Raw genomic sequence first — 22,336 nt, forward strand, 5'->3', positions numbered from 1 at the left:
ATAGTTGCACACAACTATTTGGCTTCCTTCATGTCACTATTCTGCAGGCTGAGAGCAAGGTGAGAGCTACAGACCAGGCATGACCACCACTGGCCACCAGGAGGGTTGGAAAGGGTACTGAACCTACCAGTCCTAGGGACATAGGGGACAAGACTAGTGTAGCTATGAGCCCCCTCATCTCCTATTTCACTCTGTCAGAACAAGCCTTTGAATGACAGGCATCACATTCCATAATGACAAGCACAAATGACCATAAACCAGGACAGATATTTTGTGATTCTGAAATTCAGAGACTTTTAACCAAGGTGTGGGCAGGACTGGCTTGGAAAATGTTCTAATTTCACACAAAGTAGTAATAGGTATAGGGTTGACTTAGAATGGATGTAAAGGCAAGGCTGTTAAAAAATTTGGAAACTGGGAGTCGGGCTGTAGCGCAGCGGGTTAAGCGCAGGTGGCGCAAAGCACAAGGACCGGCATAAGGATCCCGGTTCGAACCCCGGCTCCCCACCTGCAGGGGAGTCGCTTCACAGGCGGTGAAGCAGGTCTGCAGGTGTCTATCTTTCTCTCCTCCTCTCTGTCTTCCCCTCCTCTCTCCATTTCTCTCTGTCCTATCCAACAACGACGACAACAACAATAATAACTACAACAATAAAACAAGGGCAACAAAAGGGAATAAATAAATAAAATAAATAAATTTAAAAAAAAAATTTGGAAACTATAAATACAAAGATATTAATAATTATAGAATCATCCTGTATTGGTGAACCTGGAAGTACTACTACAGTTTGCAATGGATGGGGGCATAGAACTCTGGTGGTGGGACCTGCATGGAATTATAATCTTATTATCTTACAACTTGTATATCAATGTCAACTCACTAATAAAAATACATTGAAAAGAAAGAAATTAAGCATTCTGAATGTTTATAAACTCATTCTGTTAGAAATGTGCAACAGTGAATATTTTACCTTTATTCCCTAAAGATTTTCTGTCTTTATTAGCCTTAGTATAGTCCATAGCTGAGTTCTATTTACATATCAACAATTATAACGAGATAATAACTCATTATTCAGTTTGTTTACTCATAACTCTAGTCATTTCAAAGAAAACACTTCATATTTGTGGACATTATCTAGCAGTTGCTAAGTAACATCCTTTGAAATTAGTCAATTATGAATCAGTCTATGTGAGGAGCCTTGTTTTAAATGACACATATTTCAAAAATGAGTAAGAACACTCTCTAACAATAAGTGTCTAACAATATCTTTATACTGGTACTGAAAGGAAGAGGTTTCTCTCATGGAATTTTTTCAGGCTGCTCTGGACTAAGGTCACCTAATATTATTGATATTCTCTCATAATATGTAGCCAGAAAACTAACTTGAAAATTTACTATCAAGTTTTTATCATTCCTTTTACTTACTAATCTGCTAATTATGGCAGACAACAGATTTACAGAGAAGTCTACCCATCCTCTCACTTCAACAGCTCAGATTCCCAAAAGTAAAATACCCTCTATCTCAATGATTTCATACCTCTTGCTGTGTTAGCAGCATCTGTGGGTGTCTTACTTATTGATGCTAATTACATCTGGAATTACTTAAAATTCTGTTTCAAAATTGATCAATAGTGTTTGCACAAGTAATGATAAACAAACATAATTTATATTTTTGCATTATTGGACAAGTGAAATAATAATTGGTACATTACTATTGAAGAATAAATGCATAGAAGTCACCCATGATATTGTATGGATTCCTGGGGAAATCAAAAACAAATTACATTTTTTTTCCAGAAAAAATAAAATCAGTCCTGGACAGCACCTCACACTGAACATTGCCATACTGACTCTGCCATGTGTCAAGGACACTGAAGAATTTTGAGTCAGAACTGATAAGTTTATTCTGATAGAGTTTGCTTTTCAGTGAATATGTGTGTATAGGAAGAAGAAAACCAAGAAATCAACAACATAATTTCAAGATATGCTATCTTTGCTTGATGATTAAAAACAAGGATACTCTATTGGGAAATCAGGGGACGGCTGTGAGAACAACTTTAAAAAAATGTCAGTACTATGAGTTATCAAACATGGGACACAAAACCAGGCCTTGGGAGCACAGTAGGTGAACTCAAAACAACTGATATTATTCTATGAAAAGCCTTAAAAATAAATTTAATATCAACTATTCATAATAAGCAATGTAAAATAACACTATACATCCAAGCTGACAATATTTTTTTATGTTTTGGAATTAATTGCATGAAGGAACTAAGACACATTTCACACAGGCTGATGGTGGTGATGACAACAGAGGTTCAGACAGCATAACTCAGGGATTTTCCTGTAATGTTATTTAATGTAATGTTGTCTTTCCAGTCTTCTACTTGGCTTATGCTACAGAAAATATTTCAACCTGACTCTGCTAAAAGGATAATAATAGTGTTATCAGTCCCCATTGTCTCATATTTATATGTATGCTGTAATATTTGCCATGAATTGAGATTTTCCCCACTGTTATTTATATCTTTTAGTAGATAGGAACCTAATATTTTCTAAAAAAAACATTCTCATGTTATAATCTTTTCTATGTATCTTAAGAACCATTGTAATAGCATAATACTATTATGTATTTATACTTAATATTTTAAAAGTCATAAGGATATCAAATGTGAAGTTAAAGACTTGGACTTGCATGATTGAGGCTCCACAGCTGAACAGTAGTTTGGAGAGGAAGGGGGGAGAGAGAGAGAGAGAGGGAGAGAGAGGGAGAGAGGGAGAGAGAGAGAGAGAGAGAGAGAGAGAGAGAGGAACAAATGTGAAGTTGATTATATTAAGTGGAGAGGTGGTGAGACTGGGGTTGTGATAGACAGTCGCCTCTGAATTGTATGAAAATCATCTCTTCCCCCACCCATCAGTATAACAGGGCACAGATATAATGAGTTTTGTCTGGAAGTGACACCAAATCTGTTGACTTTCAGTATTCTATGACTTTATTTTCTATTTATATTTAAGACAGTATCAACAATGTTATCAGTCCACATTGTCTCATATTTATATGTATGCTGTAATATTTGCCATGAATTGAGATTTTCCACACTGTTATTTATATCTTTTAGTAGATAGGAACCTAATATTTTCTAAAAAAAAACATTCTTATGTTATAATCTTTTCTATGTAGCTTAAGAACCATTGTAATAGCATAATACTATTATGTATTTATACTTAATATTTTAAAAGTAATAAAAAATGTACCATTGAGATAATTCACATTGTAAGTTTCATGGTTTCCCATGCCTGTGACTCTAGTTTGAGCAAGTGTCACTACAATGGAGTACTATAACATTGGGTTTTGGTGTTGTGTCTCTGTCTGCTTGTCTTTGTATAAAGAGAAATACACACACACACACACACACACACACACACACACACACTATTCAGCCAGAAGCAGTGAAATAACACATGAGTGAGGTTACAGAATTGAAAAAAAAATAATCAAATGTATTGTACTGATAATGAATAAAGCTTTTTATTCCTTAAGATAATTTTTGTTTTATTTAATTATTTATTTTGGACAAAGACAGAAATTGAGAGGTAAAGGATAAATAGAGAGGAAGAGAGACACCTGTAGTCCTGCTTCACCATTTATGAAGCCCCCCCCCCCACACACCCATAGGTGGGGAATTGGGGCTTGACTATGTGTCCTTGTATACCATAACATGTAAGCTCTCTGCCTGGCCTCTTATTGTCTAAGTTTATAAAGAATGTGTGAATTATTTAGCATTAAGTTTGATCACTGTTTGAAATCCCTCTTGTTGCTTGACAATACATTCTAAGTAATCTCAGTAATAAATGTCTTAAGTTTCAAGAGCAGTTCAAAGAATTGTACTGTTTAGTACAATCACTTAATTGAGTAAGAATACTGAAAATAGAAATGAAGATCTGAATATAGCCTTCATTCAATAAAACATGATGGTGGATATCTCCATTTTGATTTCATTTGATAAACTGTCACCTATGAAAATTAAACTGTAACCTTCTTCACCTCTATCATAGAGAAAGCAGATGTTTAAACTTTTCCACCCTGACACAAGGAGATAGAGAGTCACACAATTTGAAATCTAATTAGTGTTTAATAAGCCATTTGAAATGATGTCATTCAACTCTTACAAATTAATCCTGCTCTTCCAACACCTGCTGGTATTTTGCAACAGTAATTATTTCATGACTAAAAAGAGGCATGAACCAGTCCATATTAACATAAGCATCTCTCGTGACTACTCCACACACTGCTCTCTGAAAGAAGCTAATAACCTCCTCCTGGCTTACGCGAATGGAAACTGCTACAGACATAATGAGACTTGCTCTGAATAGAAGGCAGCTTACTATTATGAAATACAATTTCAAAAGGACAGGGTAGAAAGAATGTTTCTCCCAACTTATTAAGAGTAATTCTTAAGATATTTTAGGCTAAACACTTGTCTATTCCTTGAGAGACCAGCTAGCATGATGGTGCAAAGGTAAGGAAATTTTAAATGTGTTTTCACTAAAATAGGAATCTTTAAATAAGTAAAACATCATCTTTAAAACAAATCAAACTCTGTTAAAAATCAAAACTGTCAAATTATTGTCAAATCTTTCCTAAAGCTACTCTTTTTTTAAAAAAATATTTATTCCCTTTTGTTCCCCTTTTATTGTTGTAGTTACTATTGTAGTTGTTGTTGTTGGATAGAACAGAGAGAAACAGAGAGAGGAGGGGAAGACAGAGAGGGGGAGAGAAAGATAGACACCTGCAGACCTGCTCCACTGCCTGTGAAGCGACTCCCCTGCAGGTGGGGATCCGGGGACTCGAACCTGGATCCTTCCACCAGTCTTTGTGCTTTGGGCCACTTGCGCTTAACCCACTGCACTACTGCCAGGCTCCCCCTAAAATCACTCTTAATACTTCTGAATGACTGAAAATATTGGTTTAACTTAAATTCAACCTAGATGTGTGACTTCATTATTACTAAGTTTAGTCATAAAATTAACAATAGTAAAAAATAATATTGATTCCAAAAGTATCTGAGATGATTAAACAAGGATGAGTGTGAGAATTCCTTTTACATACATTGCACTAAATAGTCTTGAGATGCTCTTCCTTAGATTAACTGATACTTATACAAGTTCTAAGACCAGGGCTGGGTAGATTGCATAATGGCTATGCAAAGAGACTCTCATGCCTGAGTCTCCAAAGTCTCGGGTTCAATTCCCCACACCACAATAAGCCAGAGCTGTGTAGTGCTCTGGTGTTTCTCTCTGTGTCTTTGTCTATTTCTGTATGTCTCTCAAAAATAAAATTTTATAAAAAAAAAAAAAAGAAGTTCTAAGACCTTCAGAATTAGGACAAAAAGAGCAAGTCAAAGTTAATGAGCATACCTCTACACAACTGTTATGTCTTTAATGGAAAGAAAAGTGTTAGCATTGTTGTTAATTAGGAGTTCTACAATGTTGCATTTCTTTTTTGCCAAGTGCACCAATTTATGTTCCTTGAAGAAAAGAGTTATTTGTGATCTTATTAGTTAACTAATTTAATTTACTCATCTATTCAGACCCCAATGGTAAATATACATACTAAAAATGAAAGTTTTTTCCTGGATTAAACAAATGAGATGTTTATTCATAAAAATCACAGTGAAATTAATCAAGAGACAGTTTAGCTAAGAGGAGGTCAGGTGGTGGCACACTGGTAGGAAGTACAAGGAGCACACATAGTAGGAAGTATAAGGAGGTCAGGAAGAAGATCAATCAGGAGTGACACTAGCAATGGATGAGTAGAAGAACACAGAGTTGGGTAAGATCCAGAAGGTCCAAGCTGCTCCAGGTCCTTATTTGTACAATCTCTTGTACCCACAATCCCTTGTGAATTTGAATAAATTTGTAGTATGCTTGTCAGGCTGACATCAGCCTTATGTGAATTACATTATTCTCACCATGAGCTGTGTTTCCATCATATATATACCAATCATATGGTAGCTAGCTCATTTATGTAAGTAAAGTCAGTAAACTGAGATTAGGTGTGTACATGTTTTAATTGTTTGAGTGATACAATTGTGACTATTACTTGTCAACTCTATATCAAATTTACCTTTGCTTGAGTATCAGAATTTGTTGAGAAGAACAATATGTCTAACCTGTGAGCTGAAAGTTGGAGGTAAATTAATTCATAGAATATATATTGGGCTGGTGAGATAACTCACTTGGATTTTGTGCTATTTTTTTTTTTAATTTAAGAAAGGAGACATTAACAAAACCATAGAATAAAAGGGGTACAATTCCACACAATTCTTATAACCCAATCTCCATATCCCATCCCCTCCCCTGATAGCCTTCCCATTCTCTATCTCTCTGGGAGTATGGATCCAGGGTCGTTGTGGGTTGCAGAGGGTGGAAGGTATGGCTTCTGTAATTGCTTCCCCGCTGAACATGGGTGTTGTCTGGTCGATCCATACTCCCAGTCTGCCTCTCTTTTTCCGTAGTAGGGTGGGGCTCTGAGGAAGCGGCCCTCTAGTACACATTGAAGAGGTCGTCTGTCCAGGGAAGTCTCGTCAGCATCTTGCTGGCATCCAGAACCTGGTGGCTGAAAAGAGAGTTAACATACAAAGCCAAACAAATTGTTGACCAATCATGGACCTAAAGACTGGAATAGTGCAGATGAAGTGTTGGGGGGTATTCCCTGCATGCTCTTTTAAATGTGAATGACCCAACCTTGAGCCTGGCCTCCACTACTGTGGAGGCAGCATTGGTGCCTAGGCAGCTTTCCCATTCTCTCTTCCTCTCTATTAAAAATGAAAAAGAAAGAATGTTGTATGAAGTCCAAAGTCCAAAATATCCAAATAATCATATATATATATATATATATATATATATATATATATATATTATTTAGTACATTTTTTAACCTCTTTGTAAATCCTTATGTAATATGTAATATCTTAAAAAATGCTAACTTGCAGCCATGATACAAAAACTGAGGGGTATAAACCTAGATGAAACTATAGACTGGTTTAGAAAAGATAGATAGATGCTTCTAATTCTCACAACTCTGAGGCCATTTCAGTCAGTACTGACACTGAATCCATCTCCTCTTCTGGTAATCTCTAACTTCCTAACAAATGAGAATATAAAACTCTATGGTTTTTGTTTGTTTGTTTGTTAACAAATCGCAGTCCAATCACTCATACCTGCAAACAACTGAGGTGGTACAAGGAGCTAGAAAATGATCTCCATTTGTCTTTGTAACAGGTTAGTTAAAGGGACTTTTGCTTTATCTACAGAGACTGATGCTAAAAGCTGTATTCCAAGGCATATCCTCAGTCCATACACAAGAAAAAAAGTACATGGGATAAAGAACAGAGAAAAAAATACAACTAAATAATTATTGGGAGACCTTAAGGTGTTGCAGTGGAAAAGGCATATGACATTTTATATTTAGATTGGCCTACTATAGGAGCAGAGCTTTATCTCTTCAACTTTTTAGAACCTTTGATGTGCAGCTTTGATAACTGTTTCAAAACAGAAATGGAGTGTGGTACATTTTATTCCACTGCAGCATGTCAAGTCTTATTTTTGAAAACAATCTCCTTTGGGCACTATAATAAAAGTAACACTTTAACCACTTACAGGACTGGACAAAGGAAAGCTGAAAACTACTTCAAAAGTTCTCTAGTATTTGATCAATTTTCAAAATATGTACTGGGCTATATGTAGATGTATCCGGCACTTTCCTCTAACAAATATGGATGTGATTTTACATAATGTGTGAGCACCTACTTCTACTTTGACATATTTCTTCTCATTAAAATGTGATCTGCAATACCAAAGCTTTTTTGAATTTTAAAATTGTATTTCAGTTTGGGAGATGAATTAAATCAGAGTTAAGATAATTTGAAGTTGAGAAATATGACAGGGACCACATTAAACTGCATCTTTATAAACTATAAACCACATCTGGTATTAAGTAAAAGAACGAGCTCTCACCTATTATGATTAAAACTTTGATTTAAATAAAACTTAAAAACATTCTGTGTTAAGTGTCTGATATAAGTGGAGACCAAAACTTCATCTAGGTTCCAACACTCTAGATACTCATGAGAAAATATAGGTGCACAAATGAGTAGACTATCAAATAGGTGACCTTTTATGTTAAAAAATCACTGAGAATCATCATTTTGTTGAGCCTCTGAGCTAGAGCGTTAGACAATGATAATGGTGGTTTCAAGAGCATGATGGGATGCATTGGATCGACCTTCCCGTGGTGCATCCTGTGAGTACCCATTCATTGGGGAAACTGACGATCCTTCCTAGCCGACTGAATCCACATGGATCCCAGTCACTTTCAAAGCCAGCAACAAGCAGCTCAACCTGGCGCTGTTGACTGGCTACGGAAGAAGGGCAAATGCTAGAAGAAGAGGAAGAAGAGCATGATGTGTTTGGCTTATTTCATAAGCTATCATTTCTGGATGAATGGCATGATAGTTGATATATTTTCATTGTTTTCTGCATGCTTAAGTATGTTATGCATGTAGAGCTGAATATAATACATAAGAAAGGATAAAAAACAGACGTTGTCCTTTTTATGTCTACATAAAATTCATAAAAATTCACTTACATTAACTTAGGTTGACGTTAGTGATTTAAAGGAGCAGGAGTTAATATTTACCATAAAAGAAGTGTTTGCTTAGCCTGCAAATGCAAGATCAATCAATAGGCAACATTTTGTTCTTTTTCCCACAGTGAATTTCCATTGGTCAGTATTTTATTTTATATTTAGCATCTTGAATGCCAACATATAGCTAACAGAACATCTGGATGAATGGAAAGAAGCCCAAAGGAGGAGAATGGAATCCTTGTGCCCAACTGAGGCTACTTTTCATTAACAGAATGGCAGAACAGTGAGAAAAATAATGATCTCTATTTTGCTCTGGCAATAGATTATATCCAGTACCTGTCCAGACACTGTAAGACAAAGTAAAGAGAGGATTAGTTGTGATACACTTAACACTGAGAAACCTAGCTATAAGAAATCTGTGTATTAATCAAATTTTATTTGAAAAATCATCCCATAGACTGCCTGTTTGGAAGGAATATGTATGAATGAAAGTATTGATAGGTGGTAGAGTGTTAGGGAGAAAGTGAATTTCAGCCAACCTACTGTTATACTATCAGATGAACATTAAAATAATCTATGGTGTTTGTATTATGAAACATAGCTAAATTATTATCCACATGCAAGAAAATAAAGCACTCTGAAATTAGAACATGTAAGAAATAAAACACCGCTATATGGTAAAATTGACAGGACAATATATACAGTAAAATTGACAGGACAATATCAGCTTTCATACTGAAAGCTGTTGAAAAGGAAAAGTTCATTTGAACTGAAGCAACAATGTTTCTCTTCAAATTGTCTAAATGGAACATTGGGTGAGTCTTCTGAATAGATAATTAAATTCAAACAATGCAATGAAATCTAAGGAAACTCAGTTTGAATACTAAATATTATTAATGCTTGAATTTGATACAAATGTGAATGAAAAAATGACGAGGAGGGACACTTACAAAAAGAAAAACAAATATAGTGTACTGAAATAATAAAGAAAAACATAAATGTGCATTTGTTTCACTGTTGCCAGAGCATTACATTTAATATGTCCTGGAAAAGAAATTGAATATAGTGGCCTTGGAGGTGGTATAGTAGATAAAGCCTTGGACACCCAAATTGCTTATTCAAGCATAGTTTTTGAACTCAATCCCTAGCATTACAAATGTCAAAGTGATGCTCTGGTTCTCTCTTTCTCAATCTCAAATAAATAAATGCTTAAAAAAAATAAACTGAAGACTTATGAGAGTAGGAAAATAAATTTGTATAGAATTAATCCTGATTTTTTTCATTTCCAAATTTTGTTAGCCTTCAATTCCTAAAGGAACTCTTCACTACCAATTGACCATATTCCCAAAAGCATATTACAAAATATATTTGAATCTAAAAGCATGATAATTTTTATTAAATAAACTTGATAGAATTGCACTTTTAGAGGTTGAACCTTTTTTTCCCTCCAGGGTTATTGCTGGGCCTTATGAATCCACTGTTCCTGGCAGCCATTGTTTCCATTTTATTGGACAGGACAAATAAATTGACAGGGGAGAAGTTAGAGGAGGAGAAAGATAACACCTGCAGTTTGTTAAGTTCGTTAAGTTTGTTGTTATATTACTTGATTTCTGAATGTTGAAATATTCCTTTGAATATACCAAGAATAAATCCTCTCTGGTTATGTTGCATATAGCTATTAATGCACTATTTAATTTGATTTACTAGACTATTATGGCTGATTTTGGCATTTATGTTCATGATAGACATTATTCCATACTTTTTAGTTCATGTGATATATTTAACAAGTTCTTCTTATTAGATTAATTCTGTCCTTGGAATTAATTGGGAATCACACTGGGGATGTTATTTCTAGAATACCTTTGTGAATAGTCGATATAATTTCTTTCTGATTTGATAGCAGTCCAAATTGAAGCCATGTAGACTTGGTATTGTCTGCTTTTTTACTAATTATTTAAAAAAAATATTGTCTTTCTTTTTCTTTCTTTCTCTCTCTCTTTCTTCCTTTTGTTCTTTCTTTCTTTCTTTCTTTCTTTCTTTCTTTCTTTCTTTCTTTCTTCCCTTTTCTATATTTATAGGATAGAGAAAGAGAGAAATCAAGCGGGAAGGGAGATGAAGAGGCAGAGAAAACAAGGAACACCTGTAGCACTATTTCACCCCTAGAGAAGCTTTGCTCATGGTGGGGAGGGTGGCAACAAAAGGGAGACAGGGGCTTGAACCTGGATCCTTGTTTATTATAACATGTGCACTTAAGCTAGTGCAGCACTGTCCATCTTCCACATTATTAATTACTGACTCAATTTATTTAAGTGATACAGACCTATTTAAATAATCTATTTCTCTGTGTGTAAGGTCTGGATAACTGAGTATTAATTCATAGTAACTGAGCAATAATCCATGAGTGTTATCACGTGTGTGAGTATAGAATGCTTCGTAATGTTTCTATATTATTCTCTTGCTATCAGGTTAAAGCTATATATTTTCTTCTAAGCACTGCTTTCACTGTACCCAACAAATATTAATGATATGTTTTCACTTTAATTTATTGCAATATATATATATATATATATATATATATATATAATCTTCTAGTATTAAGCATTTCTTTGATTCATGTAATAATTGGTAGAAAGTTTAATACTTAAGTAAGTTGGAATTCAGAAATGGATATCTAAGTAAATTATATTGAGATCTGAAAGTAAATTATGTGTAATTTCTTCTCTTTTAAAATGGTAAGGTATATTTTATTACCCAGAATTTGCTCCATCTTGATAAATGTTTCATTTGTAATAAAGTGTATTCTCCAGTTACTGGATTAAGTATTCATTGTTATTGATTTGATTTAATTGATTGAAAATGCTATTATTACAGAATTAGTCTTACTGATTTTCTTCTTACTGGAACTTTAAGAAGAGAGGAAAGGGAGGGGATAGGAGGGAAGGGGAAAAGAAAAAAGAAAGGAGACAAGAGAGCCATAGGGAGTAGTGAGTAATGCATGCCTAAACAATAACCTTGGAGATAAACAAAGAGACAAAAACACTTAAGGGAAACAGGAGACCTGCAGAGACTTAGCTTATAGAGCACACACTTTACCAAGCCTCCAGCCACAACACAGGAGTGCCATGCAAGGAGGAGGCTTCACAAGGGGCAGAGCAGCATTGTGGTGCCTCTCATTCTCTCTGTTTCTTCCTGTTTGTCACTCTGCTGGGAGCAGTAGGATCCTGCAGGTACAGAAGTACAGTCTCACTGCAAACTCTGATGGGCTGGGGGGTAACTTAAAAACTTTATTATATACATACAACAAATCATTTTAGTAACCCACGGGTTAGTAAGAACTATCTCTTAGGCACTGAGTTGTGACACATCCATTTGAGGGCCCACATTAACCAGGCACAAAGACCTAGGTTCAAGCCTCCAGTTCCAACCTCTAGGGGGAAGCTTCACGAAATGATGAAGCAGTGTTTGAACTTAATTCAGTTTGATAATTTTTTTCTTTCTTTTTTTCTAGTTTTACTATAGAATTGTTGCATTGCCTAGCTCTGGTTCATGATGGTGCTGGGGCTTGAACTGGTGTTTGATTTCACTGAAATAAGCAATATCAATAAAACAGTTATCTAGTGGGGGTTGTATTGTTAAATGGAAAACTGAGAAATGTTATGCATGTACAAAATATTGTATTTACTGTCGAATATAAAACATTAATTACCCAATAAAGAAATAAAAAGATAAAATATAATGAAATAAAATAAAATAACTATCAATTTCTATATGAGAAAGTAACATTAAAGTTCTTCAATTATGATATTTAAATCCTTAGACTACTTGGAATTGTATCAGCAGACAGAGGGCAAATTCTCTCCTTTAATAATTTGCTACATTCTTTGGTGAGTTAAAATGTCTTTTATTTATTTATCTACTTATTTTTACGTTATATTAATATTGGTGCTGTTGCAGTTTTTATTATTGCTATAAAGTTGCTAGGATTTAGTTCCTGTAGGATGAATCCACCAGGACTAGCAGTACATTATTTTTCCTTTCTTTTTTTTTTCTGATAGACAGAGATAGAAGGTGAAGAAAAAGAAAGAGATTCAGATAAAGAAATACCAGCATCACTATTCCACCACCCTTGAAGCTCCCCACCCCCCTGCAGGTGGGAGCTGGAACTTAAGCTCTGTTCCTTGCACATGGAAATATGTGTGCTCTCCCAGGGAAACTACCACCTGCCCTATAAAATGGTAATATAGAATATATATATATATATATATATATGGGGGGTGGAGCCAAGATGACGACTCTAAAGCAGCTGCCTGCATGAGCTCTGACAACAATTGCTAGAAAGCCTTAGAGATCCTGTCCTTCAGTGGGACAAGGAAAGAGGTGTTCTATACGTGAGACCAAGGAGGTGACTATAGTTTTATTTGGGTTAAAAATTAGAGCAAAAAGAAAGGAAATTTTTTTATTATTTCTCTCAGCTCCCCTTTCCCCCCTAACCAGACCCCTGGGGTAGGGAGCTGCTGCTAGCAGATTCCCTGCTGAGCTCCTTTCTTTACCAAGATTCCTGGATCATCAGGGGTGCCATTCCAATTCTGCTTCTTTCTAAATACCTAGGCTATTTTTTTTCTCTGAGTAAGGAACTTAGGCCCAATTGGAGTGATCCAGCCTGGGAATGACTGCTTGGAAATTTTGTTTGTTTGTTTGTTTGTTTTGTTTTTTCTTTCTCAATCAGTTGTCTACACACAATGTGCATGGGCTAACTGGGAGCTGTCCAAACTGCAGACCCACTGCTTGGGCTTTTTACTTTGTTCTATTTTATTATTACTACTGTATATACACACATATACCTCTGCCCCTCCACATACACACAGGTTGACCAAACTTAACTTTTAGTATACTTTCCATTGCTAGGCTACAATGTGTCTTACTCATTGTGAGAGAAACTTGTCTCACTCTTCATGCCTCCTCTATCCATTCTTGCCCTTCTCCTGCCTCCAAGCAAATTAAAAAAAAAAAAAAAAACCCTCCTTTCACTGCTTTTTTTTTTTTTTTTACTGTTTCCTTCTTTTCTCTCTTTTCCCCCTGTCTTTATTTCTTCCTTCTTCTTCCCTCTGCTTTCTGAATTCACTGATACTCATTTGTGAACTATTTCAGGGAAGAAATCTGACGCAGAGTGGACACTCTTTGAGAGTGTCTCTGCTCTACTTCCCTTTCTCCTCTTGCTAACCCTAGAATTTACAGTGGACAGTATATTTGCATAGTTGTCTATTCCTGCTATTCCTTTTTTCCTTTCTCTTTCTTTTTCATTTGGATCTGGTTGCTATTTTTTATTGAACTGGAGACATTGTAGGGCTAACTGGTATTGGTTAAACTGCTTCAGTCATTGCTTTAGTTACTATTGTAATTTCTGAGGGTGGTGATTGCATTTGTCATAAAGGTATTTCGTATAGCATGGCTTGTACACAAAACAAAACAACTGAAGAACAACAGAGCATAAAAATAAAAAAACACATAAAAATGGATAGATCAAGAGCAAATAAAACTACTACTACAGGGAGTCGGGCTGTAGCACAGTGGGTTAAGCGCAGGTGGCGCAAAGCACAAGGACTGGCATAAGGATCCCTGTTCGAGCCCCAGCTCCCCACCTGCAGGGGAGTCACTTCACAGGCGGTGAAGCAGCTCTGCAGGTGTCTATCTTCCTCTCCTTCTCTATGTCTTCCCCTCCTCTCTCCATTTCTCTCTGTCCTATCCAACAATGACAACAACAATAATAACTACAACAATAAAACATCAAGGGCAACAAAGGGAATAAATAAAATAAATATAAAAAAAAAACTACTACTACAATGAATGAAGACAAGAGCCCAGAAGAAACTACAAATCAGCCAGAAATAACCATAGATAAGAAAAGTATACAAGCAATAATAAACTTATTAATAACAATTAAAACAATTAAAATAACAAATGAAAACAACTTTGGAGGAAAGGGCTAGCAGTATTAGGGAAACAACGGATAAGACCCTCAAGGAAAATACTAACTATCTTGAGGCAATTAGAGAACTGAAAGCTGAAATAGCTGAACTGATGAAAGGAGCTGAGGGAAGGGAAAGAAAACTAGCAGAAGCAGAAAACAGAATTAGCCAGACCGAGGATGAGTTAGAGAAAACTAAGAAAGAAGGGAAAGAGCTCAAAAAAAGAGTTTGAGAGATGCTGAAACAACAACAGAGACATATAGGGTGATCTCAAAAGAAGTAACATTCATATAATTGGCCTGCCAGAGGAAGAAAGAGAGGAAGGGGAAGCAAACATTTTAGAGGAAATTATAGAAGAAAATTTCCAAGACCTGAACAAAAGAAAGGACATTAAGATTGAAGAGGCTCAGAGAGTCCCAAACAGAATCCAGACATGAAGACACAAGACACATCATAGTTACAATGAAAAGAAGTAAGGATAAAGAAAGGATCCTAAAGGCTGCAAGAAAGAAACAAAAAGTCACATACAGGGGACAACCCATAAGACTATCAGCAGACTTCTCCACCCAAACTCTAAAAGCCAGAAGAGAATGGCAAGATATCTATCGATCCCTGAATGAAAAAGGGTTTCAACCAAGGATAATATATCCTGCTAGACTTTCATTCAAACTAGATGGAGAGATCAAAACCTTCTTAGACAAACAATAATTAAAGGAGGCAACCATCACCAAGCCGGCCCTGAAAGAGATTCTAAAAGACCTCTTATAAATAAAAACATAAATATAATACTTGCAACATATCAGAACAAATAAAAACTTGTTGAACAATGGCACTACAATACATTAAATGATGATTATTTTAAGGAGATACATTTAGTGCTGAGATTATGAGAAAATAATGTTGTATAGTTCCTAGCTCCAAAGAAACATGCAATTTGGAAATATTACATCTTCCTTTTTTTATGCTATTAACTTCAGGTGGTCAGAAATAATATCCAAATATTCATCTAATTCACACCATGATCAGAGCACTGCTGTGTCTAAAGAGGCAATGGTTCTTAGAAAACCATCAGCACATCAGCAGTTTACTGTTGCTTGGTGAAAGAGGAAGTTGTATAATAAAGATAAAAATGCTGGGTATTATACCTGAAACCCTAACAAAGGGAATTTTCCAAGTTAACCTAATCACCAAATAATGTGATGTTAACAATAACTATCCATTGTCTTCTTGAATCTTAAGAGAGCAGGAACCTCACATTTCTACTATAGAGCCTATATTTCCATCCATCCTGAAACCTTAGGGTGAGGCCCACTTTCCTGCATGCTTCTTTCAATTAAAATAAAATAATATTCCATCCGCGGATCGCAACCCAGTCAATGCAACGAGTGCCACCCTAGCATGCTTCACTCCAGACTGTGTCCAGAAACTTCAGGTGTGGAATGACAACCCTTCAGCTTCATCACTCGGATGAGATCTTTCCTTTCATAGTATTCCATAATTCCATTCCAGGTGTTCCACTCCCCAATAAAGTCCCCAAACCTAGATATAGTCCAGGTCCCCTGAGATAGAGAATATGTTCACACGTGCCCATAAACTAGGGAAAAATATATACCTGAAAGCAGAAGTACACAAGAGCCTGCAGGGAATACCCCCTAACACTTCATCTGCACTAGTCCAGTCTTTAGGTACATTGTTGTTCAACAATTTATTTGGCTTTATATGTTAACTCTCTTTTCAGCCACCAGGTTCTGGATGCCAGCACGATACTGACCAGACTTTCCTGGACAGACGACCCCACCTCCAATGTGTCCTGGAACTCCACTTCCCCAGAGCCCCACCCTACTAGGGAAAGAGAGAGGCAGACTGGGAGTATGGATCGACCAATCAATGCCCAGTTCAGTAGGGACTCAATTACAGAAGTCAGACCTTCCACCTTCTGCAACCCACAATGACCCTGGGTCCTTACTCCCAAAGGGATAGAGAATGGGAAAGCTATCAGGGGGAGGGGATGAGATATAGAGATTGGGTAGTGGGAATTGTGTGGCACTGTACCCCTTTTATCCTATGGTTTTGTTAATGTCTCCTTTCTTAAATAAAAAATAAAAAAAAAAGATAGTGGGTTGAAAAAAGGAAGGAGAGCAAATCTCCCAGTGATTTGTGGTTTTTGTATGTTCACAGACTGAAAACCCAATACCAAAAGGACAGGTTTTTTTTTGTTTGTTTGTTTTATTCAGGCCTAAAGAACAATGTGAGATTGATGAATTTCATTGAAAAAAAATAAATAAAGATGGTAACACCATGTGCTCTGCTCTCAGGAACTTTTTTTTTTTGGTAAAGGAAGACAACATAATGAAATGGATTTGGAAAACAGAAGAAACTTTGTAGACTCAATCCCTCTCACACCCCTTTATGTTCTTACTCATTTTTCATGCTTGAAATTAAAAAGAGAGACCAAATATAGATTTTTCTAGAATATTTTTTTATGAAATAATGATCCTCACTGCCTGTCTACAATTCATATCCCTCTAGGCTCCCTTGCACAGGGATAAGTAGTTCTTCTCTTTAGAAGAAAGAGGAGGTTGGTTGGAGTATTACCACCTGACTCCATTATAGGTTTGAAAGACAGTTAAAAGAACATTTTTCCCTTCCTGCACAAAATACAGTGTGATTGTCTTTGCCTTTCTGTGGCACTAGACAGAGGACACTTGCTTGGCTTCAAGAAGAAGGACCTACATTAGCAGTAAAAACAAAAATCAGAGAAAGGCAGGCCTGTGTGCCTTTTGTTCTCTTAATGCTACAGTATTACATTCCTACTCTGTTCTGGTTCAGCTTTCAGTTCTCAACCATAAAGAGAACAAGGAAAAAAAAAGCTACCAATTGACATTACTCCATCTCTAACAATATGTTCTTTTAAGTAAAGCAATTTGCTTAGTACTCTTTTTTTTTAATGTGATTATCTCCCAACTAGTGTTTTAACGTTAATTCTTTAGATGAATCCATAGAAGTACAAAACTGGTGATACCAACAAATGCTCGTATGTCATATTAATTTGACTAGAGTTATTTATGATGCAAAGAGTGCAAAAGGGCCAGTTTGACCCTCCTTTGTTTCCATGAAAACTGATGTTAAATTCCCCTGACAAAGATGTAATTCCTGTTAATATAAAGAAAGAATAGAAGGCAACCTTATCACCAGACAGGGGATTTAGGGTCAAGATCTGTTTAAATAAACTTTATTACTTCTTCATAAACTGAAATCTGTTTGTTTTGTGCATTTTTCGTCATCTTAAAAATTTAAAAACTACCTACTTTGGTACCTTGCTTTTCAAGTATTTGTGCCCTGTAACTTTTAGCTTTTTTTCTTTTTCTCATCAGTTAATCTTTTTACTTGTATATTCGTTCTTCAGTAAAGAACCTAGAGAGGGAGCCAGTTGGTGGTGCACTCATTTAAGTGTATATGTAACCATGCACAAGGACCTGATTCAAGCCCCTGATCCCCTGAAAGGTGTATTTTTCTCTCATTGTTTCTATACTTTCCCTTCTTTCTCAGTTTCTCTCTGTCTCTGTCCAATCAATCAATCAATCAATCAATCAATAAATAAACTTTGATAGATAGAGGGGAAACGTATTTTACCACCCTACAAGCCCTGAGTGGGCAAATTATTACTATATTTTTTACTGATCCTCTAAGAAATCTTAATAAATTATGCTATATTCATATGTGGCTAGAAGGATATTCATACCAAGGAATGTGCAGTCACAACACTCTTTCAATATTCTGAAAATTCTCTCAAATACTCTGAGAACTCTTTGATTTGAGGTTGAGACTTTGGTGTCTTTAGGTATGGCGATTCAAATTACAAAATAGAGATCAGACAATTAGGAAAACCTGGACAAACCAGTAATCAAGCATTCCTCTCTCTCTTGCTCTTTATGTCTAATTTCCCCATATGAAAGAAACTGAAAATCAGCAATCTATCAGTAGAACTCTAAAAAAAAAAAAAGAATCTTTATACAGACCTCAGATGAAGGCATTCCTTCCTGAATCTGTTCTCTGTGTTTTTTTTAATTTTAATTTTCCTTATTTATCAATGCTCTCTTATTGATAATTAGATGTTTCAAATCAGAAAAGACCTTAAACCCTTATCTATGACAGTGGTTATCAAACCAATAAATTACATCATTTACTTTCAAATAAATATTGATTTAATCCTGCCTGTATTGTCATTGGTCCTAACTATAGTCTGTTGCTTTACAACCCACCAGGCTCTAGTGATTGATTCTCTCTAACTAAACTCCCCTCAGTTGGATATACAACCTTGTGACAAAACCCTCCCACTAGATGGGCAAACTTTTAAAATCATCCAGATGATTATATGATGAAACTGCTGCCTGTCCCAAACACCTACTCCCCTTCATAAGCCCTTAACCTGAGATTCAGAGTAAGATATTATTTTCTTCTGAAAATATTGTTGAGATGTTGAGGCTCAGTTCCCACAGGATGATTCTACCACTCCTGGTGGCCACTTATTTTTTCTTTTTCTGTTTTTGGATAAGAGAAATTGAGACATGGGTAGGGGGAGACAGAGAAGGAGAGAGGGAGAGATAGAGACCTGTAGCACTGCTTTACCTTCTATGAACCTTCCCCTGTTGCAGGTAAGGGGTGGGTAACATGTGGGATCAAAGGAGTGTGTCACTGAGCAATAAATCTCTAAAACGGGTGAAGCTGGTGTTGCAAATCTGTCTGTCTGTCTGTCTCTCTCTAAATTCCCCTACCCTCTCAATTTCTCTCTGTTTTATCAAATATAAGAAAAGAATAACATGATAAATAAATAATTAAATAAACTGCACTGCTGCTGGGAGCTGTGGATTCACCATGCAGGCACTGAGCCCCAGTGATAACCCTCATGGCAATAACTGAAGAAAGGCAGAAAGAAAGAGAAAGAAAGAGAAAAGTAAGTAAAGAAGAAGAAGGGGGGAAGGAAAGAAAAAGAAAGGACTCACATCCTCAAATTGAAAAAGGAAGGAAGGAAGGAAAGGAGGAAGGAAGGAAGGAAGGAAGGAAGGAAGGAAGGAAGGAAGGAAGGAAGGAAGGAAGGAAGGAAGGAAGGAAGGAAAAAAGAGTCACCAGGGGGGAGTCGGGCTGTAGCGCAGCAGGTTAAGCGCAGGTGGCGCTAAGCTCAAGGACCGGCATAAGGATCCCGGTTCGAACCCCGGCTCCCCACCTGCAGGGGAGTCCCTTCACAGGCGGTGAAGCAGGTCTGCAGGTGTCTATCTTTCTCTCCTCCTCTCTGTCTTCCCCTCCTCTCTCCATTTCTCTCTGTCCTATCCAACAACAACAATAATAACTACAACAATAAAAAAACAACAAGGGCAACAAAAGGGAATAAATAAAATAAATAAAATAAAAAAAAAAAGAGTCACCAGGAAGGGTGGATTATGAAGGCACTGAGCCTATGTGAGAATACTGGTGGAAAATATTAAATACTGCTCACTGAAGCAGTTAGTTCCCTCTTTGCTAACATAACAGAACCAGAGCATCACTCTGACATCTAATATGCCAAGGGTTAAAAGCAAACTGTTTCTTATACATTCATGTCCAGCATTCTGCCTTTAGTGCTATGACCCCATCCTGAAGGTCATTTTTTCTTCTTTTTTTTGTTTAATACAATTTTTTTTAAAAAAATCGCTCAAAAAGACTTTAAACAATTGTTTCTACTTTATAAAGATAAATAAAATTCAATTACACTGAAAACACATAATGTTTGGATTGTTAAGGTTTTCTGCATGATAATACATTAGCATAAGACATGCAAAATTAGCTTGAAATATAAAAATGTAGTACTGATTCAGTAAATGGCATTACATTAGAACAGTTTTATTTTTTAACATGCCAGTGTTCATTTAACATCTCAAGCAACAATTTGAATCCAAAGTTTTAAATGAATGTTACTAAAATGAATCTTTATTGTAAATGTGAATAAAAAGTTCTGCTAATTAAAACAGGCTTAATTTTTTCCCTGCTTAAAATTTGCACCATGTACCAATCACCTCTGCATACAAAATGTCTATTCTAAATAAAACTTTCAATAAAAGGTCTTGGATGTTTTATTGCTCCTTGTATTGAATGTGCAGTTGCCACTATCTGGAAGACTTTCAGCTCTGGATTGCATGAGTAGTTTAAAATATTTCCTCACATTTGGGTGAAAACAATACTCTGCAGTATAAATATATCTAGGATCATACATGATGTTTGCTAACAACAGGACATCTTACCAGGTAGCTTCTCTGCCTCTTTGCAAAATAAGAATGATTCTGATTTCTACTGTTTGAAGCAATTACAAGAGGTGTGAACACATTAGAAGTTCTTAGTGGTGGTGAGGAAGCAAAGAGTCTGTTTATGGGAATGAGAATTTGTATGACAATTTAAAAAAAAGACATTTTTCCTATGGGTCCCTTTATTTATTCCTATAACCATAACGAAGTAGAGGCAAACTAATAATATCTTGGGTTTGTCTGCTCATGTTTCTTAAGAGCCCCATAATCTCATCTGTGTGAGGAAAAATGTTTCTTTAAACAAAAAATAGGGAGGCTGTGCTGTGTCGCACACCGCAGAGGACACATTACAACAAGCATAGATCGGGTTCAAGTGTCTGGTCCCTACCTGCAAGACAGAAAGCTTCATAAATGGAGAAGCAGTGCTGTGTCTCTCTTTTGCTCTCCTTCCCTTACAATATCTGCCTCAATCCTAAATAAAGTTTTTTTTTTTTCAAGAAGAAAATCTTAAAAACTAGAAAACAGACATAATGTAATGGAGAGATGGGGTAAGTATTTCATCCCCACCCTATGCCACCCACTCACCCAGTTCTTTCTGATCAGGTATAAAGTTTCCCAGGTCTTTCCTTCCTGCAGTTCACAGATCTGGTAAGCCCTACGCAAATCATCTTATTGTTATCAGATGTAGATCTTTGTGGATTGGAAGCTCTATTTCTCACAGTTAAGATCCTTTTCATTCTTTTCTTGCAAATATCCATTTCCAAGTATAGGAGTTCTTTTTTTTTTTTTTTTCCTAGTGTGAGTCCATTTGCCATGGGACTTATATACAGTTCCCAGATGCCCTCATGCTATTGGAAGTACCAGTTCGCATACCTGCAGGATCAATTTTTCTTTCCTTCTTTTTTTTCTTTCCATTAATGTATTAATGTTTTTTCCAAAACATATTTCAGATGATATAGTATATTTTCTATGACTGAGTAATGGAGAAATTAGTTTAATTCCTAAATGAGAAAAAAAAAAAGACATATTGATGTTATTATCACAGGACATGTTCAGATCCTGCAACATGATGGTAGAGGTTGTATTATTATGTGGAAAACTGGGAAATAGTATGCATGTAAAAACTATTGTATTTACTGTCAACTGTAAAACATTAATCTCCCAAGAAAATGAATTTTAAAAATAATAACAAAATAAAACATCTAAAATTTTAAGATGTATATAACCTACACTTTACAAAACTCTTAATATCCAAAGATCTACCCAGTAGGACACCCAAGAGAGAGTGTGATAATAGCAAATAACATTTTTCACTGGTTTTCAGGATTGGAGACTGGAAATGCCAATTTCCAAACCTCTAGGCTGTCTTGCTGGGTTACACTTAAGGGGCACTTGTATGCTCACTTCTCTCTACATGCCTCAGTGTCAGGGTACCAACCAGTTAGTT

This window comes from Erinaceus europaeus, chromosome 14 (assembly GCF_950295315.1).
Source record: "Erinaceus europaeus chromosome 14, mEriEur2.1, whole genome shotgun sequence".
Classification (NCBI taxonomy): domain Eukaryota; kingdom Metazoa; phylum Chordata; class Mammalia; order Eulipotyphla; family Erinaceidae; genus Erinaceus; species Erinaceus europaeus.